We start from the raw sequence: 16150 nt of genomic DNA on the forward strand, positions 1-16150 counted from the left end.
GTAACTGTCAGCACTCTGGGCTTCCCCTTGAACTGGGTCCCAATTTGGGCTAGTCACTGGACCACCTTTTCACTCAGTCTCTTCTCCATTTTTATCCCTGCATTTTCTTCAGACAAGAATAATTCTGGGTCAGAACTTTTGGCTGTAGAATGCCAACCTCATCCTTCCACTTGATGTCCTAGCCCTCCACTGGAGATGGACTCTACAAGTTCCCATTCCCTACTGTAGAGCACTTTATTTGAGTCTTTTGAGTCTTTCACCTCGTTGGTCTCTGGTACATTTTAGAGGGTTCCTCTACCTCCTACCTCCTAATGGGTTATTAGATCTCTTAAATATGCTCCTTTCAGGAATAACTTCTATTCTATTGATCTACTAGGCGTTGACTTCTCTAGGCTCAATGTTATGCAGATTAACTCTCAAGTTATATAAAAAACAAACTATATATTTATTGTTTATAGTGCATTAATTCTTCATAGTATTATCTGAATATCATAAAACAGAACTAAGATTTAAACTCTTAAATGCAGGTTAGTCAATATTTACCGTAAAAAAGTTACAGTGAGAGGCTATCTTGGGACAGGACTCCATTTTAAAAGAAAAACGGCCTGAGAACTTGACCTGCAGCTGAACTCAAGCTGCACCAAAGTTCCAGGAAGAATGACATAACTTTTCTCTGGCCTATACCCCAGAGTTACTCCCTAACAATGATCAATCAAGATTAGTCTGGGAGTCCAGATGTACCTTCAGATCATATGTGATTACTCATGGTTTTGCCTTAGAGCATCCACCTGTCAGCTTACAATAGTCATTCATTTAGATGCTTGCTAGGCTAAAATCTACTTGCTTCCACACCACTTTCTATAAAACTTTGTTCCACTGAGGACTCAGGGCTTTCCTTCTTGTCCTGCTGTGTTAGTGAAGAGTGAGCCCAACTCAAGCTTAAATGAAGACCCTAATGTGATTGCATCAGAATCAGCTCCTTCGTAGTATTTTTCAAGGTTCTCAAATGCTGTCTGTAATGGACACTACACCAGGTGATACCATGCAACAATGACATCTGAACTGTTAGAAATGGGTTGCCTTTACATAGACAAGACAAGGAGGGTTAAAGAGAGCTTGAAATAGGTAGTGAAGCCTAAGAAAAATCAGAGAGAGAAAGAGACAGATTAATGCTGGTACAAGAATTGATTTACAGCCTCTCCAAGGTTGTCAGCCCTGTTTCCTCCCATCTTGGGATCATTATTTGGGTTCTTTTTGCTTTTTTCTGCTGGTCCCTGGCTCTCAAATAGGCTAACTAACTCTGTGATACAACAGATAAATAATTTGGTAGCAAAACCTACTCAGATACATTATCATAAGTTAGCTATGGAGGACCACGAGATTCAAGATGAGGTTGTTACTTTATACAAGGTGTTTCCAAAACCTATCTCCACCCAACCTAAAAAGGGGGAACTTCTGCCCCTAAACCAAGCAGAGAGGGGCCACCCAGAACCCCCTCTGACAGGCGATCTGAATTCTTGCTTAGGCTGTGAGGCTAAGCACTGCAAGGGAATATCAATAAAAGATAAAAATATCTATCTGGGTTCCCTGAGGGACAAGCCTGACTGCATAGGAGTTGATGTCAAAAGTATCCCCTCTCCAGGAAAAAGACATCGGGATGAGTATGGCCCTCATGCCTCACTGGACAACGACAGGGGGACTGGAGCCATTACAAGGTCCCCTTCAAATACTGGAGGTCAGGCCTCTATCCCCGCCTTTGAAAGTTTAGAATTGCCACAGCCCTTCTATACTTAGAGAAGGGAGGAGATTTCAGGGGGGCAGCCCTGCTTACACACTGTAGGCCTAAAATCAGCCATAGGCCTAAAATCAGCAGTGGGCCTGTCATACATGTATACTAACACCAAGTCTTGGGTCTCAGTGGAAGAACATTGAAACAGATGGCTATAAGCTTATGTCAACGGGCAACTTTTGTGGAAATTTATAAGCCTGAGTGGTCATGGACCTTGTAAATAGGTGGCCTTGGCAGATAATACCAGCTTGGATGGGGACAAGCGAGTCATAGGCAGAGTCACGGTGACTTGTCCCCTGAACCTTCACCCAGCTGGTACCTGGTTCTGAAGATATTTGTATTCCCCCGGAGCACCCAAACTCCAGTGTCATTCCCCTCCCCACATCCTGCCTTTCTGTGTTTACACCCCTGTGTGAATTAATTATGATTTGAGAAAAAAAATACTAGTGCTGGTTCCAACACAAAAAAAAAGAAAAAAAGAAATGGTCATTATGTCATAGAGATTATTAATATTGTTCATTTCCAAGTCATAGTCAAGGCTGAGAATAGTAATATTCTTTACGGTAAACTTATAGCATGTGCCGTGCAGTTCCAATAAACCTTTCATCTATGTATTTTAAGATTTCTTGCTCATCTTGAGTTTAGCTAATTTTATTTCTAGATTTTAAAAATGTGGAAAACTTAATGATATTTCCACTAAAATTGTAAATTGGCATTTCCTTTAAAAGTGACAGCTTTTCTTCATCAGCTCTGGCTTAATTATAGTGTTGAGATATTAAATAATGTTCTTAATGCAAATCTTAATTATTAATTTTGAGTAGTAAGTAAGTCAGTCCTTAAGTGTTCAATAGGAAATTTGTTGCCATGTTTTGTGGCTTGGACTTTTTACATACATATATGAAATTGTACTCAAAATGATTATATGCAAATGAATACACATAGCAAATGATATAGCCAGTTGTGTATATTTCTGATATATACTCCTTATCTGATCTCCTAAGAGTGTAGATTCTCTGTCCCACACACCCGCCCCCCAAAAGATGAGGAAAAAGCTTGTGACCATTTTGTCTAACTTGTCTGGAAACTTCTGTAAATCTTATGTTTTAGTGAAATATTTTTTGATGTTCTACTTTGCCTTTGTTTTCTAACACATTAGAAGTAAGGAATGCTAATCATATGGAAAATTAGATTAAAGAAATGAAATTGGAGAAAAGGCAAATCAATTATTCAAATGTTCCTCTAAAAGTTGCAATAGATGTCATTGAAGCTAGTAATATTCATCTCTTTCTCAAAACTTCTACAAAAGTGATGGTGACCTAGAACCTCACAACATTTCAAGTTCTATGTAGAAAGAAAGGGAGACTTATTTACATTTAAAGAGCCTTACCGATAGATACAGATGCTGATGCTTGCAGCCATCTATCAGACTGAGCATGGATACCACAATGGAGGAGTTGGGGCAAGGGCTGAAGAAGATGAAGGGGTTTGCAACCCAATAGGGAGAACAACAATATCAACCAACCAGACTCCCAGGGATTAAACCACCAACCAAAGAATACACATTGAGAGACCCATGACTCCAGTTGCATATGTAGCAGAGGATGGCCTTATCTGGCATCAATGAAAGGGGTGGCCCTTGGTCCTGTGAAAGCTTAGGGGAACGATAGGGCCATGAGGCAGGTGGATTGGAGCGCACCCTCATAGAAGCAGGGGAGGGGTGCGATAGGGGTTTTGTGGAGGGGAAATCAGAAAGGGGGATAACAATTAAAAATCTAACTTTAGACTGTATACGGACAAGCCTGATTGTGTGAACCAAAGTGGGAACATTAAATTAACATTAGAGCCTTCACTAATAACATTGTGACTTTGCTGTCAAGTGTAGATTCTCTGTCCACCACACCCACCCCCAAAAGACGAAGAAAGAGCTTGTGACCATTTTGTCTAACTTGTCTGGAAACTTCCGTAAATGCTTTAGTGAAATATTTTTTGATATTCTACTTTGTCTTTGTACAGTTTATTTTACTGTGTATATTCCGCTTTGTGATGTGACAATTGTATTTAAAGTTAAAATAGATGGAGCATTCTAAAAGGATAAATAAACAAAATTACCAATAATTTTTTTAAAAAATGTTGCTTTAATTTTTTTATTTGAACACAACCTATCTTTATACATGTAGTAATATAAAGCACAACAAATGGAAGAAAAAATATAAATTATGGTTTGCAATTTGTACATCTATAATCTACCTATATGCAATGTGGAAGTATTTTCAAATATTCAGAAATTCTATGCTAAGTAAGGAAAACTCAGATAAATCAGATTCCATTCTTTCTTTTTCTATACATTCTCACATTAAATGCATGCTTAAGGTTACACTTAGCCAGCTCACTTGGTTTGAGAAAAGCTGAATATACTTGGCAGAGTTTTTACTTAAATAGATCATTGAAGTTTATCTCCAAACTTTGGAAACTAGCAGAAAACCAGGAATGAGACTCATAACAATTGTTGAACTGAGATATGATTATCCATCTGTGGCTGCAGGACTCCCGAAAATTGACAAAGGCTAAGATGATATCAATGCCTCTATTCAGTTCTAATTTTTTTCAGCATGTTCATGTTTTTCAGCTCTCCAGCATTTCTCAGATTCAATTGCTGTATGACACTCAGTACTATCATACCATATGCCGCTTTCTGCCCTTTCACACTTTCCAAGAACACTCGAAAAGCTGAAATCTATAGTCTAGTCTTGGAAGTAAAAAATGCTCAAAAATAACCATCCTACAAAGAAGAGTTTGATAAATACCATAGGAGAGGCACAGATAAGTACCGAGAAGGCAGAGATTGCTTCCAGCTGTGAGATATGAGAAGTGAGTTTTCAAAATAAGTAAATAAAGATCATGAAAGTAGATACTATGGATGTACAACTATGAAGAGAAAGACACTTTATAAGAAGACTGTGGTAGCAAACACAGATTATTAAAAAAATCCTGAGTTATGGTTAACCATGGAGGAAGGTTACAAGAGAGAACATGGATCCTGGAGTCTATAGGTGTCTAAACTTCTAACCTTTCCAACTGAGGATGTTCACACAGCTGTTCCTGGGCTTTGAAGTTTTGTAGTGTAAATCCTGCTGTTGAGAATCTTTACATATTATGCAGATGCCCATTTAAATATCATTTTTGTTACAGCAACTTTTTCAACATTAAACATCCCTAAAAGTTCAAGTTAGGACCATAGTTTTAATTTTTCATTAAATATAGGGTTTATATTTAGTAGTGGTTAAATAATTCAGAAATTCATTATGTACTACTTTTTAACCTTCTTTCAAAGTTTGAACTGTATGTCAGTCCTTTATCACTAGCTCAGTCTGTAGTTTATGGCAGCATGGCCTCAGGTGAACTTGATGATTGAATCAAAGCTAGGTTAAAGCCACGTAAGATTTTACATTCCTGACTAGGACTCAAGTTAAGATAAGAGAAACATATTTCAAGTTCTTAAATGAGAAGAAGTTATTGAAGGTATTGGTTTTTATGGCTATTCTAACAATCTTCTCATTTCCATTGGAACAAAACAAATAAATGAGGTCTTTCAGTTCTGGAGACAATAATTCTGATATATCTTATTGGCATAAAATATTAAATCATGGGAAGGCATGAATTCTTTTGTAGAGGCACTGGATAAATATATTTTCTTACTATTGTCTAGAGGCCACCATCTGTTTTCTTTGGCTCTTGGATTCATTGTCTTCAGTGGTAACATCATTGAGCAGAATCTCTCTTACCCTGCTCTGTAACTGCAGGGTGTTGTTTCCCTAATCTCTTTCTCAGCCTGTTTATCATTTGTATAAAGGAAGGGTTCTGTTTTTGCACTGATATTCATAAGCAAAATTGGTCTGAAGTTCTCTCTCTTTGTTGGGTCTTTATGTGGATTATGTATCAGAGTAATGTTGGTGTCATAGAATGAATTAGGTAGTGTTCCTTCTGTTTCTACTTCGTGGAATAAGTTTGACGAGTATTTGTATATATGTTGGTGTGAATATATTTGGCCAAGGAACTGTCATTATTAGCAGATATGGCCTTGTTGGAGTAGGTGTGGCCTTGTTGGGAGAAGTGTGACACAATGGGGGATGTTTTTTGAGACCTGCCTAGCTTCCTGGAAACAGTGTTCTCCTAGCAGCCTTCAGATCAAGCTATGGAACTCTCAGCTCCTCCTCAACCATGCATGCTGGATACTGCCATGTTCCTGCCTTGATGATAATGGACTGAATCTCTGAACCAATTAAATGTCTTTTAGGAGTTCTTGGTCATGTTTTCTCTTTACAGAAGTAAAACCCAAACAAAGACAGAGGGACTGAAGACCAAGAGCTTTATTTAGCAACTTATCAACTAGGCTGCGTACTAGGGAAAATAAACTATAAAGTCCATCTAAATAAAAATAAGAACTAGTTATGAAGGTTGAAACCACATAATTTAAAATAGAGCTAGTAACAATTCCAAGAATTTCTGAAACTCAACATATTGACACAAGTTAAGCACAGGTATAATTTCTGAGTATACATAAAGCTCATTATCTGGGGCCAGAAAGGTGGCTAAGCAGATAAAAACACTTGCCAGACAACAATGATAATTTGAGATTAGTCACCTGGGTCCAGAATAGAGGAAGAAAATCAGTTCCTGAAAGTTGTCCTCTTACCTCCAACACTTACTATTGTGTGCACACGTATGTGTACATATGCACTCCCTACACATATACACACACTCAAATAAAAGCAATAATAATAATAATAATAATAATAAATTTCTTATTAAGAAGCTATTACTAGTGTAGGAAAAATTTGGAACCTGGAAGACATACACAGATATCTCCATGTGCTCTAAATAGCAAGACATAACACTCTCAGAGGTGACCTGTCTCTGTTTCTATTTTTGTCCCTAACAACAACTGTATGCTCAACTGTCACTGTTTCTGATCTTTCATCAGCTATGTTCTTATCACTTTAACTATTGACATCTTCAGTTAGTGCTTAGAGTATCCACTTCCTCAGGAATTCATCTGTTTCTGAGGTTCTTCCCGCCTCAAATTTATTCACATATATGGTGTTACATTTTTAGCAATGTTTTATACAAGATACTCTGATCTTGGTGCCACCTCTCCCAACTTCTTCCAGATCATTTCCACCTCCCACCTTTCCAAATTTACACCAATTTGTGTTTTTGCTTAATATAAAACAGGCATCTACTATAAAGGAAAGATAATACAAATAAGATCAAATAAAAACAAACAAACCTAAATAGTACAGAAAGGGCAAATGAGTAGAAAAACAAAGAGCTAAAGAAAAAGTAAAAGATAAAACAAGTAGAGTTGCAAAGATTCAAACAGTGACTTACCTAAAATTATCCTGAAAAAAAAATGCTGGGTGTGGGTGGCGGCACCTGATTTTAATTCCAGTACTCTGGAGACAGAGGTACATGATTCTCTAAATTAGAAGACAGAGGAAGTTACAGAATAACCAGTGCTATACAATAAGACCCTGTCTCAAGTTAGCAAGAAAGCAAGTAACAAATAGAAAAAAGAAAGAAAGAAAGAAGAAAGAAAGGAGGAAGGAAGGAACGAAAGAATGAAGGAACGAAGGAATGAAGGAATGAAGGAATGAAGGAAGGGAAGAAAGAAAGACAAACAGAGAAAAGAAGAAACAAGAGGAAAAGAAAGAGAAAACCATAAAATCTAAGCAAAAGTCAAAGAGAATAAAGAAAAAAATGTCCAGACTAAATGGTATGAAGAAAAGGGGAAAACAAATGTTCAAAACATCACTGAGTTTATTTACTGTTGGATATCTACTTTTGGACTTTGGGCCTGGCCTTAAAAGTAAGAGTTGTGGTTTGGTTCCCTAGTAAGACTACCTGGGAGAGAACTGAATTTTCCTTTGAAAGTGGTTATTAATTGTGAATTGTTTATAGGGAAGGGGAAATATGTTCATGTCCTCTCTCAGCACTAGGACACATCAGGCACTGACCTGAACAGGCATATGAATACTGCCACAATCTCAGAAAGTTCATATGATGTGTGTTGAGCATAATATATTTACATAACCTTGTTTTCTTGGATTCTGCCATCCCACAGGCTGTTAGAATCGTTCTTCCTACTCTTCTGTGGGTTCCAGAGCCATGATGGAAGGGAAATGTTAGAAACATTCCACTTGTAACAAGTGTTCCAAGGTCTCTCACTCCATGCACCCTTCCAGGTGTGTCTATTTGTTTCTTCCCATCTAGAGCAGGATAAAGTTTTGATGATGATGATGATGATGATGATAAGGAGGAGGAGGAAGAGGAGGAGGAGGAGGAGGAGGGCAAGGAGGCAGAGGTGAGGATTTGCTAATCTAACAATGATTGGTTGTAAATGGAAAGCCCAGGTATTCAATAGTTGTTCAGTTCGCAAGTCTGGGTCACCTAGAACTCTCAGGTGGTTTACACTATATGCTTGAATCCCAAAGATGTAGGGGCTATTAGCAGTGAACAAATGAAATTTCTACCAAGGCAAGGACAAGCATAAAAGAAGCAAACCTTCTTCCATGTCGTTAAAAAGGCTTCCAGCAGAAACTGTGTCCCAGTTAAAGGTGTGTCTTCTTGACTCAAGATTGAGATTAAAGGCATGGGTCTTTCCAATTCAAAGGTCCAGATTATTCTCTAATTCTATAGATATCTCCTGTGATTATATAGATTATAGAGTTCTTACTGAAGACTTAAAAAATAAAATCACCATAAAAGTGAAATATACCATAAACTTATTTTGTAGTCTGGGTTAATTGACTCCAGATTTTTATTCTAGCTCTATCAATTTATCTATGAATTTTATGATTCGATTTTTTAATGTTTGAAGATTATCTCCTTGTGTAAATTTACCATACTTTGTCTATTCACTAGTTGCATGTTATATAGTGTGGTTTTGATTTCTAGCTCATATGAATAGAGCAGCAATTAATATGAACAAGTGTTTTCAGAGTAAGGTATAGTATTCTCTGGGAAAATGACAAGAGTGAAATAGATCGCTTTTGAGATAGAACCTGAAGAATTGATAGACTAATTTATGTAATGGTTGTACAAGTTTGAACTGAGAGCAGCAATGGATGTGTGTTCTCCTTACTCCATATCTTTCCCAGAATGAGCATTTGTTTGCTTAATTGATCTTGGTCCTTCTGACTGGCATAAGATAAAATCTCAAAATAGTCTTGATGTGCATTTCCCTGATGGTTAAGGATACTGAATATTCTCTTAAGAGAATCACACAAATTTGTGTTTCTCCTTCTGAAAATTTTCTGTTTAGAACTGCACCCATTCATAAATTGGGATGTTTGTTTTCCTAATTCAAGTTTTCTTAGTTTGTTATTTACTGTAGATACTACTTTGTATTTGATACATAGTTGGCAAACAATTTTCCATTCTGTTTTGTTTTGTTTTGTTTTATTGGATATTTCATTTATTTATATTTCAAATGTTACACACATTCCCAGGTTTACCTCCACAAACCCCCTATCCCATCCTTCCTCACCCAGCTTCTACAAATTGCTCCCCCACATGCCCACATATTCCTCCCTCCTTACCCTGGACCCTGGCATGTCCCTACCATGGAGCATCGAGCCATCCCAGGACAAGGCCATCATCTGCTACATATGTGGCTGGAGCCATGGGTCCTTCCATGTGTCCACTTTGGTTGCTTGTTTCGTCTCTGGGAGATCTGATGGTCTGGTTTGTCCTTTAGTTCTTATCTAACTCCTCCATTGGGGACCATATGCTCAGTCCAATGGTTGGCTGCAAGCATCTGTCTGTGTATTTGTCAGGCTCTGGCAGAGCCTTTCAGGAGACAGCTATGTCAGTATCCTGTCAGCAAGCACTTCTTCACATCTATAATAGTGTCTGGGTTTGGTGTCTGTATATGAAGTGGATCCCCAGGTAAGGAAGTCTGTGTATGGTCTTTCCTTCAATCTCTGCTCCACACTTTGTCACTGTGTTTGCTCCCATGAGTATTTTGTTTCCCGCTCTAAGAAAGAATGAAGAATCCACACTTTGGTATTCCTTCTTCTTGAGCTTCATGTAGTCTGTGAATTGTATCTTGGATATTCTGAGCTGTTGGGCTAATATCCATTGATCAATGAGTGCACAACATGTGTATTCTTTGGTGACTGTGTAACTTCACTCATGATGATATTTTTAATTCCATCCATTTGCATAAGAACGTCATAAATTCATTATTTTTAATAACTGAGTAGTAATCCATTGTGTAAATGTACCACATTTTCTGTATCCATTCCTCTGTTAAAGGACATCTGGGTTATTTCCAGGTTCCGGTTATTATAAATAAGGATGCTATGAACATAGTGGAGCATGTATCCTTGTTATATGTTGGAGCATCTTTTGGGTATATGCCCAGGAGTGGGATAACTGAATCAAGTTTTCTGAGGAACTGCTAAAATGATTTGTAAAGTGGTTGTACCAGCTTGCAATTCCACCAGTAATGGAGAAGTGTTGTTCTTTCTCTACATCCTACCCAGCATCTGCGGTTACATGATATTTTGATATTAGCCATTCTGACTGGAGTTATATGAAATCATAGGGTTGTTTGATTTGCATTTTACTGATGACAATGGCTTGCTGAACATTTCTTTAGGTGCTTCTCAGACATTCGGTATTCCCCAATTGAGAATTCTTTGTTTAGCTCTGTATCCCATTTCTTAATAGGGTTATTTGGTTCTCTGGAGTCTAACTTCTTGAGTTCTTTGTATATATTGGATATTAGTTCTCTATGAGATGTAGCATTAGTAAAGATCTTTTTTCACTCTCTTGGTTGCTGTTCTGTTCTATTGATACTGTCCTGTGCATTATAGACGCTTTGTAATTTTATGAAGTTCCCTTGTCTATTGTTGATCTTATAGCATAAACCATTGGTATTCTGTTCAGGAAATTTTCCCCTGTGCCCAAGTGTTCAAGGCTCTTCATAACTTTCTCTTCTATTTGTTTCAGTGTATCTCATTTTATGTGAAGATCCTTGATCCACTTCAGCTTTGTACAAGGTGAAAAAAATGGATCAATTTACATTCTTCTACATGCTGACATCCAGTTGAACCAGCACCATTTGTTGAAAATTCTGTCCTTTTTCCACTGGATGGTTTTTGCTCCTTTGTCAAAGATCAAGTGACCATAGGTGGGTGGGTTCATTTCTGGGTCTTCAATTCTGTTCCATTGATCTACCTACCAATCTCTGTATGAATACAATACAGTTTTTTATCACTATTGCTCAATAATACAACTTGAAGTCAGAGATGGTGATTCCCTCAGAAGTTTTTTTTTTAAATAATTTATTTATTTTTGAACATGAAATGCTTTTTTATAGCATGTTTTACAAGGGGAGGGGGTAAGAGGGGCCAGGTGGTGGAAAAGTACAAAATCTTCTTGGCCTGTGCCTTGAAACATGTCATGGTCTATACGGTACACTGCCTTGAATTATGATCTACCTGCTGTTCTTCAGAAGATATGGTACACTGCTTGAGTTATGGTCTCCCTGCTATTCTTAAGATGATATGGTACACTGCTTTGAGTCTATCTGCAGTTGCTAAGCAGGATCTTGCAGTTGCCAAGCTTCAGAGGACATTGTGCAGGTGGGGAAAGGTAGGGGGTGAGGGTAAGGGCGAGGGTTTTTTATTGCTGAAAATAGTTTTTGCTATCCTGAGTTTTTTCTTATTCCAAATAATTTGTAAATTTCTCTTTCTAACTCTATGAACAATTAAGCTGGAATTTCGATGGTGACTGCATTGAATCTGTAGATTGAATTAGGCAAAATGACCTTTTTTACTGTATTAATCTTGCCAATCCATGATCATGGGAGATCTTTTCATTTTCTGAGATCTTCTTAAATCTCTTTCTTCAGAGACTTGAAATTCTTGTTATAGAGATCTTTCACTTGATTAGTTAGAGTCACACCAAAGTATTTTCTATTATTTGTGACTATTGTGAAGAGTGTCTTTTCCCTAATTTTTTTCTCAGTCTATTTATGCTTTGAGAATGGGAAGGCTACTGATTTGTTTGAGTTAATATTATATCCAGCCACTTTGCTAAGTTGTTTATCAACTGTAGGAGTTCTCAGGTGAAATTTTCCGGTCACTTAAGTATCATACCAATAGTGATATTTTGACTTCTTCCTTTCCAAATTGCATGCCTTTGATCTCCTTGTGTTTTCTAATTTCTCTGGCTAGGACTTCAAGTAGTATATTGAATAGGTAGGGAGAGAGGAGGCAGCCTTGTCTAGTCTCTGATTTTAGTGAGATTGCATCAAGTTTCTCTCCAATTCGTTAGATTTTTGGCTATTGGTTTGCTATATATTGCTTTTACTATGTTTAGATATGACCCTTGAATTCCTGTTCTTTCCAAGTCTTTTATCATGAAGGGATGTTGAATTTTGTCAAATCCCTTCTAAGCATCTAATGAAATAATTATTTGTTTTTTTATTTAAGTTTGTTTTGTAGATATATAGATACAAATGATATAGAGATAGATAGTGTATATATATAATATATATATATATAACATGATAAACCATCCATGCATCCCTGGGATGAAGCCTATGTGATCATGATGGATGATCATTTTGATTTGTTTTTCAGTTCAGTTAGCAAGAAGTTTGAGTATTTTTATATATATATATATATATATATATATATATATATATATATGATGTGAAATTGGTCTGAAGTTCTCTTTCTGTATTGGGCCTTTGTGTGATTTCTGTATGAGCATAACTGTGGCTTCATAGAACGAATTGTGTAGTGTACCTTCTGTTTATATTTTGTGGAATAGTTTGAAGAGTATTGGTATTAGGTCTTCTTTGAAGGTCTGCTAGAATTCTGCACTAAACCTATCTGGTCTTGGTTTTTTTTTTTTTTTTTTTTTTTGGTTGTGAGATTTTAATGATTACTTTAATATCTTTAGGGCTTATGGGACTGTTTAGATGGTTTTTGTGACACTGATTTAATATTGATTCCTGGTATCTTTCTAGAAAATTGGCCATTTCATTCAGATTTTCCAGTTTGTTGAGTATATGTTTTATAGTCAGATCTGATAATCTTTTGGATTTCCTTGGTTTCTGTTGTTATGCCTCCCTTTTCATTTCTGACTCCATTAATTTGGAAACTGTCTCTGTGCCCTCTGGTTAATGTGGCTAAGGGTTTATCTATCTTGTTCATTTTCTCAAAGAACAAGCTCCTGGTTTTGCTGATTCTTTGTATAGTTGTCTTTGTTTCTACTTGGTTAATTTCAGCCCTGAGTTTGAATATTTTCTGCCATCTAGTGCTCTGAGTGTATTTGTTTCTTTTTGTTCTAGAACTTTCAGGTGTGCTGTCAATTTGCTAATGTATTCCATCCCCAGTTTCCTTTTGGAGGCACTCAGAGCTATGAGATTTCCTCTTACCACTGTTTTCATTCTGTCCCATAAGTTCCAGTATGTCCTGTCTTCATTTTCATTGAATTATAAAACGTTTTATTTCTTCCTTGACCAAGTTATCAATGAGTAGAGAGCTGTTCACCTTCCATGTTTATATGGAGTTTTTGTTGTTTTTGTTGTTACTGATGATCAGCCTTAGTTTGTGGTGATCAGATAGGATGCATGGGATTATTTCAGTCTTTTTGTATCTGTTGAGATATATTTTGTGACCAATTATATGGTCAGTTTTGGAGAAGGGACCATGAGGTGCTGAGGAAAAGCTATATTATTTTATTTTAGGATGAAATATCTGAAATATCTTCTAAAGATATCTGTTAAATCCATTTTGTTCAAAACTTCTGTTAGCTTCTCTGTGTCTCTGTTTAGTTTCTATATCTATGATCTGATCATTGCTAAGAGTGGGGTGTCAAATTCTCCCACTATTTTTGTATCTATTATTGTATAAGGAGCAATGTGTGCTTTGTGCTTTCGTAAAGTTTCTTTTATGAATGTGGGTGCTCTTGCATTTGGAGCATAGATGTTCAGAACTGAATGTTCATCTTGGAAGATTTATCCTTTGACTAGTATAACGTGTTCTTCCTTATCGTTTTTGGTAACTTTTGGCTGAAAGTCAATTTTATTTGATATTAGAATGGCTACTCCAGCTTGTTTGTTGGGAGCATTTGCTGGGAAAATTGTTTTCCAGCCTTTTACTCTGAGGTAGTGTCTGTTTTTGTCACTGAGATGTGTTTCCTGTATGCAGCAAAATGTTGGGTCCTGTTCATGTATCCAGTCAGTCTATGCCTTTTTACTGGGGAATTGAGTCCTTTGATGTTAAGAGATATTAAGGTAAAGTTATTGTTGCTTTCTCTTATTTTTGTTGTTAGAGATAGAATTGTGTTTGTGTGGCTATCTTCTTTGGGGTTTATTGAAAGATTACTTTTTTGCTTTTTCTAAGGTGTAGTCTCCCTCCTTGTGTTAGAGGTTTCTATTATCCTTTGTAGGGTTGGATTTGTGAAAAGATATTGTATAAATTTGGTATTGACATGGAATATCTTGGTTTCTCCATCTATGTTAAATGAAGGTTTTGCTGGGTTTAGTAGCCTGGGCTGGCATTTGTGTTCTCTTAGGATCTGTATGACATCTACCTAGGATCTTGTGACTTTTATAGTCTCTGGTGAAAAGTTTGGTGTAATTCTGATAGATCTGCCTTTAAATGTAACTTGACATTCTTTCCCAATTCCTTTTAATATTTGTTCCTTGTTTTGTGCATTTGGTGTTTTGATTATTATGTGACGGGAGGTATTTCTTTTCTGGTCTAGTCTATTTGGCGTTCTGTAGGCTTCTTGTATGTTCATGGGCATCTCTTTAGGTTAAGGAAGTTTTCTACTATAATTTTCTTGAAGATATTTACTGGCCCTTTAATTTGGAAATCTTCACTCTCTTCTATACCTACTATCCTTAGGTTTGGGCTTGTCATTGTGTCCTGGATTTCCTAATATTTTGGGTTAGGACCTTTTTGCATTTTACATTTTCTTTGACTGTTGTGTCAACGTTTTTTATTGTATCTTCTGCTCCTGGGATTCTCTCTTCTATCTCTTGTATTCTGTTGGTGATGCTTGTATCTATGACTCTTGATCTCTTTCCTAGGTTTTCTATCTCCAGGGTTATCTCTCTTTGTGATTTCTTTATTGTTTCTATTTCCATTTTTAGATCCTGGATGGTTTTGTTCAATTCCTTCACCAGTTTGTTTGTGTTTTCCTGTAATTTATTAAGAGATTCATGTGTTTCTTCTTTAAGGGTAAATATCTTCCAGGGGCAAAGATGGAGCAGAAACTGAGGGCATGTCCAACTAAAAAAACCAGCTCAACTTGAAACCTATCCATCCCATGGTCAAGCAACAATTCCTGACAATATTAATGATACTCTCCTATCCATGCAGCCAGGAGCATAACTGTTCCCTGAGAGGCTCTATCCAGCAGCTAACCGAAACAGATCCATATATCTACAGCCAATCATTGGACAGAGGTCAGGGACTCTAACAGAAAAGTTTGGGGAAGGTTTGAAGGTACTAAAGGGGACAGGAACTCAAAAAGAACAACAGAGTCAACTAACCTGGAACACTGGGAGATCTGAGGCTGAGCAACCAACTAAAAGCATAAATGGGTTGAACTGTGTCCCAAAGCACACATACAGGACAGTCTCCATGTGGGTCCCTTGACAACTTAATAGTTAATATTCATTTATCAGTGAGTATCTACCATGTCTGTCCTTTGGGGACAGGATTGCCTCACTAAGGATGATATTTTCTAATTCCATCCATTTGTCCAGGAACCTCATGATGTGGTTGTTTTTATAGTATTACATTCTGTAAATGAACCACATTTTCTGTATCCATTATTTGACATCTGAGTTGTACCCAGTTTCTGACTATTAACAATAAAGTTGCTGTGAACATAGTGGGAAAATGTTCTTGAAACATTTTGGAGGCATATGCCCAGAATCAGTATAGCTAGGTCTTTAGATAGAACTATTTCCAATTTTCTGAGAAACCACCAGATTGTTTGCCAGTCTAGTTGTACAAGTTTGTAGTCCCATCATCAATGAATAAACTGTCCACTTTCTCTGCATCCCCACCTGAATATGCTGTGGTTGAGGTTTTGATCTTATTCAATCTGACTGGTATAGAATGGAATCTCAGGGTCATTTTGATTTGCATTTCCCTGATGACTAAGTAGGACAAAATTGCAACCTACAGATTGGGAAAATATACTCACTAACTCTACATCTGACAAAGGACTAATATCCAAAATGTATCTGGATGTGAATGGTGACTAGACTATATAATTTATTAAATTAAAATTTAAAAATAAAAAAAAAGTTAGACTCCAACA

This window comes from Grammomys surdaster, unplaced genomic scaffold (genome assembly GCF_004785775.1).
Source record: "Grammomys surdaster isolate TR1022 unplaced genomic scaffold, NIH_TR_1.0 63, whole genome shotgun sequence".
Classification (NCBI taxonomy): domain Eukaryota; kingdom Metazoa; phylum Chordata; class Mammalia; order Rodentia; family Muridae; genus Grammomys; species Grammomys surdaster.